General features: G+C 39.9%; 1 pseudogene; it reads right to left on the minus strand.

The window, feature by feature from the left end:
- Positions 1–2,759: 2,759 nt before the first annotated feature.
- On the minus strand, positions 2,760–3,620 carry LOC129630283 (olfactory receptor 5W2-like; annotated as a pseudogene).
- Between the last annotated feature and the right edge of the window lie 3,410 nt (positions 3,621–7,030).

A 7,030-nucleotide genomic window follows, 5' to 3' on the forward strand; every position in this document is an offset into this window, starting at 1 on the left:
TCCTTTTCCTATTTGGAACCAGTCTGTTGTTCCATGTCCAGTTCTAACTGTTGCTTTCTGACCCGCATACACATTTATCAAGAGGAAGATCAGGTAGTCTTGTATTCCCATCTCTTTCAGAATTTTACACAGTTTATTGTGATCCACACAGTCAAAGGCTTTGGCATAGTCAAGAAAGCAATAAAGCTATTTGGCATAGTCAATAAAGCTATTCCAAAGAATAGCAAGAAGAGATAAGAAAGCCTTCCTCAGCGATCAATGTAAAGAAATAGAGGAAAACAACAGAATAGGAAAGACTAGGGAATCCCTTTAAGAAAATCAGAGATACCAAAGGAACACTTCATGCAAAGATGAGCTCGATAAAGGACAGAAATGGTATGGACCTAACAGAAGCAGAAGATATTAAGAAGAGATGGCAAGAATACACAGAAGAACTGTACAAAAAAGGTCTTCATGACCCAGACAATCACGATGGTGTGATCACTCACCTAGAGCCAGACATCCTGGAATGTGAAGTCAAGTGGGCCTTAGAAAGCATCACTTTGAACAAAGCTAGTGGAGGTGATGGAATTCCATTTGAGCTCTTTCAAATCCTGAAAGATGATGCTGTGAAAGTGCTGCACTCAATATGCCAGAAAATTTGGAAAACTCAGCAGTGGCCACAGGACTGCAAAAGGTCAGTTTTCATTCCAATCCCAAAGAAAGGCAATGCCAAAGAATGCTCAGACTACCGCACAATTGCACTCATCTCACACGCTAGCAAAGTAATGCTCAAAATTCTCCAAGCCAGGCTTCAGCAATATGTGAACTGTGAACTTCCTGATGTTCAAGCTGGTTTTAGAAAAGACAGAGAAACCAGAGATCAAATTGCCAACATCCGCTGGATCATGGAAAAAGCAAGAGAGTTCCAGAAAAATATCTATTTCTGCTTTCTTGACTATGCCAAAGCCTTTGACTGTGTGGATCACAATAAACTGTGGAAAATTCTGAAAGAGATGGGAATACCAGACCACCTGATCTTCCTCTTGAGAAATGTGTATGCGGGTCAGGAAGCAACAGTTAGAACTGGACATGGTACAACAGACTGGTTCCAAATAGGAAAAGGAGTTCGTCGAGGCTGTATATTGTCACCCTGTTTATTTAACTTATATGCAGAGTACATCATGAGAAACGCTGGAGTGGAAGAAACACAAACTGGAGTCAAGATTGCCAGGAGAATTATCAATAACCTCAGATATGCAGATGACACCACCCTTATGGCAGAAAGTGAAGAGGAACTCAAAAACCTCTTGATGAAAGTGAAAGTGGAGAGTGAAAAAGTTGGCTTAAAGCTCAACATTCAGAAAACGAAGATCATAGCATCCAGTCCCATCACTTCATGGGAAATAAATGGGGGAACAGTGGAAACAGTGTCAGACTTTATTTTTCTGGGCTCCAAAATCGCTTCAGATGGTGACTGCAGCCATGAAATTAAAAGACGCTTACTCCTTGGAAGGAAAGTTATGACCAACCTTGATAGCATGTTCAGAAGCAGAGACATTACTTTGCCAACAAAGGTCTGTCTAATCAAGGTTATGGTTTTTTCCTGTGGTCATGTATGGATGTGAAAGTTGGACTGTGAAGAAGGCTTAGTGCCGAAGAATTGATGCTTTTGAACTGTGGTATTGGAGAAGACTCTTGAGAGTCCCTTGGACTGCAAGGAGATCCAGCCAGTCCATTCTGAAGGAGATCAGCCCTGGGATTTCTTTGGAAGGAATGATGCTAAAGCTGAAACTCGAGTACTTTGGCCACCTCATGTGAAGAGTTCACTCATTGCAAAGGACTCTGATGCTGGGAGGGATTAGGGGCAGGAGAGGAAGGGGACGACAGAGGATGAGATGGCTGGATGGCATCACTGACTTGATGGACGTGAGTCTGGGTGAACTCCGGGAGTTGGTGATGAACAGGGAGGCCTAGCATGCTGCGATTCATGGGGTCACAAAGAGTCGGACATGACTGAGTGACTGATCTGATCTGATCTGCCTATTTTAGTCAGCATAATGCAATTATGGGCCTTCCATATGTGATAAACAAAGCTTCTTAAATTCTTAAAGACACAGTCTTGTCCTTCTCAAGACCTATCTAATTATTAGATCCTCTGCCCACTATCATTTTATCTCCCAAGTAGAATACTTATTAGATCTAAGACTGAATATATATATATATATATATATATATATATATATATATATATATATCAAAAGATACACTAGATTTAGATTTTATATTGGATTTAAAATCCTCTTTTTTTTATTTCATAAGGATTTTGAGATTTCTTGTATGTTATATAGCTATTTAATAAATTAATGCTTCTTATTAGCATTAGTTTATATTCATTAGTATAGAAAGTACAGTGTATACCATAGAACATAAAGAGACTCAAAGATTTCTCAGGAAATACAATAATTCTTAAGGTAGCCCAAATATTATTAAAATGAAAGAATAAACCAGCAAAATTTGACAAAATTAGAAAATTCTGGAAAGTTTTCAACAAAGGGAAATTGTCATATATAAATTCTTGATACATGAATTGAAGTATGTAATATTTCAGAACTAAAATATTTCTAAAACTTAGACATTATAACAACAGATTCTCATTTGAACTATTTACGACAACTTTATCTCGCATCACACAGTATAAGTTTATAAAAACAAAAACAAAAATATGTGTGTACTTGTGACTGTGAGAGTGTATGAAATACAGACCTTTAAAATCATATTTAAAGTTTCAGTTTTTGCAGGGCCCGTTTCACATCCTTGTTCCTTAGGCTGTAAATCAGAGGGTTTAACATGGGAATCACAAGGGTGTATAACAACGAGGACATTTTGTCTTCATCTAGAGAGTAGGATGAACTCGGCCTGAAATACATGAAAAATACAGTTCCCTGGAAAATTGCCATAGCAGTTAGGTGGGAAGTGCAGATAGAGAAAGCTTTGAACCTCCCCTCAACAGAGAGGATCTTCAAGACTGCTAGGATGATATAACAGTAAGAGACAAGGACTCCTGAAATGGAGGTCAGTTCAACACAGCCAAAAAACAATGAATAATGCCAACTCAGTGACACATGTATCAGAGCAGGAAAGGGAGAGAAGTGCAAGTAAGTCACAAAAAAGTGGTTAATCACATTTGGCCCACAGAAGCATAAGTGGAATGCTAATGTTGTGTGAATCAAGGCATCTGCCATTCCCACCAGGTAAACCCCAGCCATGAGCAGGGAGCACACCCCACTGGACATGCTGACTGCATAGAGCAAGGGGCTGCTGACAGCCTTGTACCAGTCATAGGCCATCACTGCCAGCAGGAGACACTCACAATCTATAAAGAAGAGAAGACCAAAAATTGCAGAACAGCTACAGAAGGAGATTGACCTCTTTTTGGCTAAAAGGTCCAACAACATCTTGGGGTCAATGGCTGTGGAATAGAAGAGGTCACAGAAGGAGAGGTGGCTGAAGAAAAAGTACATAGGTGTGTATGTGTACAGCTGGGGATCCATCCTAATTAAAATAATCATTCCAAGATTTGCCAAAATGTTAATGAGATAGACAATAACAAAGATGACAAATAAGATCATCTTCAGTTTAGTTCAGTTCAGTTCAGTCGCTCAGTCATGTCCAACTATTTGTGACCCCATGAATCGCAGCACACCAGACCTCCCTGTCCATCACCAACTCCCAGTGTTCACTCAGACTCATGTCCATCGAGTCAGTGATGCCACCTCATCCTCTGTCGTCCCCTTCTCCTCCTGCCCCCAATCCCTCCCAGTATCAGAGTCTTTTCCAATGAGTCAACTCTTCACATGAGGTGGCCAAAGTACTGGAGTTTCAGCTTTAGCATCATTCCTTCCAAAGAAATCCCAGGGCTGATCTCCTTCAGGACAGACTGGCTGGATCTCCTTGCAGTCCAAGGGACTCTCAAGAGTCTTCTCCAACACCACAGTTCAAAAGCATCAATTCTTCGGTGCTTAGCTTTCTTTACAGTCCAACTCTCACATCCATACAAGACCACTGGAAAAACCATAGCCTTGACTAGACGGACCTTTGTTGGCAAAGTAATGTCTCTGCTTTTCAATATGCTGTCTAGGTTGGTCATAACTTTCCTTCCAAGGAGTAAACGTCTTTTAATTTCATGGCTGCAGTCACCAGCTGCAGTGACTTGGGAGCCCCCAAATATAAAGTCTGACACTGTTTCCACTGTTTCCCCATCTATTTCCCATGAAGTGGTGGGACCAGATGCCATGATCTTCGTTTTCTGAATGTTGAGCTTTAAGCCAACTTTTTCACTCTCCTCTTTCACCTTCAGCAAGAGGCTTTTTAGTTCCTCTTCACTTTCTGCCATAAGAGTGGTGTCATCTGCATATCTGAGGTTATTGATGTTTCTCCTGGCAATCTTGATTCCAGCTTGTGCTTCTTCCAACCCAGCATTTCTCATGATGTACTATGCATAAAAGTTAAATAAGCAGAATGACAATATACAGCCTTGACGTACTCTTTTCCTATTTGGAACCAGTCTGTTGTTCCATGTCCAGTTCTAACTGTTGCTTCCTGACCTGCATACAAATTTCTCAAGAGGCAAATCAGGTGGTCTGGTATTCCCATCTCTTAGAGAATTTTCCACAGTTTATTGTGATCCACACAGTCAAAGGCTTTGGCATAGTCAATAAAGCAGAAATAGATGTTCTTCTGGAACTCCCTTGCCTTTTTGATGATCCAGCAGATGTTGGCAATCTGGTCTCTGGCTCCTCTGACTTTTCTAAAACCATCTTGAACAACTGGAAGTTTGTGGTTCACGTATTGCTGAAGCCTGGCTTGGAGAATTTTCAGCATTACTTTACTAGCATGTGAGATGAGTGCAATTGTGTGGTAGTTTGAGCATTCTTTGGCATTGCCTTTCTTTGGGATTGGAATGAAAACTGACCTTTTCCAGTCCTGTGGTCACTGCTGAGTTCTCCAAATTTGCTGGCATATTGAATGCAGCACTTTCACAGCATCATCTTTCGGGATTTGAAATAGCTCAACTGGAATTCCATCACCTCCACTAGCTTTGTTCAAAGTGATGCTTTCTAAGGCCCACTTGACTTCACATTCCAGGATATCTGGCTCTAGGTGGGTGATCACACCATCGTGATTGTCTGGGTCGTGAGGATCTTTTTTGTACAGTTCTTCTGTGTATTCTGGTCATAATTAATTTTCTATTTCATATGAATTATCATTTATGAATTTACAGAAACACAGGCTTTCTTATCAGTTTGGGTGTTTTCTCAGTTCTTTTTTATTTTTTTCTGTTTGTTTTCCTACTTTTTTTTCTATACATCTGAGAAAATCAGTATGCTAAAATTCATAAATATAGAATGTATATAATTTTGTAAAAGTGATTCTTAATGGCAATTTTAATGCCTGTTTATATGTCATTGTCATTCTTGGCTATGAGGAGCCCAACACTAAAATGTTAACTGTAACCTGTGAAGATATCATTGAGGCAAATCTCAAACCACAATATAATTGCTATTAATTTCCCACTAAAATTAAGAAGGGCTACCATGTGGCTCAGTGGTAAAGAATCCAACTACCAATGAAGGAGACTCAGGAGACATATGTTCGATCCCTGAGTCAGGAAGATCCCCAGAGGACGAAATGGCACCACACTCCAGTATTCTTGCCTGGAAAATTCCATGAGCCAAGGAGCCTGGCAGGCTACAATCTAGGGGTTGCAAAGAGTCAGACATGACTGAGCACACACACACACATATACATACACACATTCACACACAAAATCAAGAACCTGATTATGTTTCAAAAGAGTTTTGCTGTCATTACTTACTTCTCTATTACACATATGGTGTATGTAGAATTGTTCTCAGTCCCCTAATTCTACTCCTATCCAAATTAATGTTTCCTTCAGGTACATCCCTATCTTCAGGGATGCAAAAATCCCTTGGGTTACATTTTGTTCAGCCAGAAGCAAGTGTTAACTTTTTAACAGGCCTGCTCCTCAAAAAACATTTGGACTAATATTGTTTCTATCTTCCCCCACATAACAATTTAAACCTGAGTTTGGGCAGCTACATTATTAATTGCAAGGTGGGTAACCTAAAATATCTCCCAATGGGACTTGTGCTTCATTAAAAATGGAGATTTTAAGTAATCAAAAAACATCTTTTTTTTGGCAAATAACTTTTTTTTAATTTATTTATTTTAATTGGAGACTAATTACTTTACAATATTGTATTGATTTTGCCATACATCAACATGAATCCGCCACAGGTATACACGTGTTCTCCATCCTGAACCCCCCTCCCACCTCCCTTCCCGTACCATCCCTCTGGGTCACCCCAGTACACCAGCCCCAAGTATCCAGTATCCTGCATCAAACCTGGACTGGTGATTCGTTTCTTATATGATATTATATATGTTTCAATGCCATTCTCCCAAATCATCCCACCCTCTCCCTCTCCCACAGGGTCCAAAAGACTGTTCTATACATCTGTGTCTCTTTTGCTGTCTCACATACAGTGTTATCGTTACCATCTTTCTAAATTCCATATATATGTGTTAGTATACTGTATTGGTGTTTTTCTTTCTGGCTTACTTCACTCTGTATAATAGGCTCCAGTTTCATCCACCTCATTAGAACTGATCCAAATGTATTCTTTTTAATGGCTGAATAATATTCCATTGTGTATATATACCACAGCTTTCTTATCCATTCATCTGCTGATGGACATCTAGGTTGCTTCCATGTCCTGGCTATTATAAACAGTGCTGCAATGAACATTAAGGAGAAAATGTATGTTTCCTATGGAAGTGAGGGGGAAAAGTCATTATTTAGGTTTTCCCTGGTGTCTCTGCTGACACAAAAACAACTCTATGTTGGCAAATACTACCCAGAAGATGACCTTTTTTAGACTATAATGGTCTGTTCCTCAAACGTAGAGTACTATGACACAGAGCTCATTGCATGGTCTGGTACTAAAGTACATTCGAGCTCCCCGCT

The sequence above is a fragment of the Bubalus kerabau genome, chromosome 16 (assembly GCF_029407905.1).
Source record: "Bubalus kerabau isolate K-KA32 ecotype Philippines breed swamp buffalo chromosome 16, PCC_UOA_SB_1v2, whole genome shotgun sequence".
Classification (NCBI taxonomy): Eukaryota; Metazoa; Chordata; class Mammalia; order Artiodactyla; family Bovidae; genus Bubalus; species Bubalus kerabau.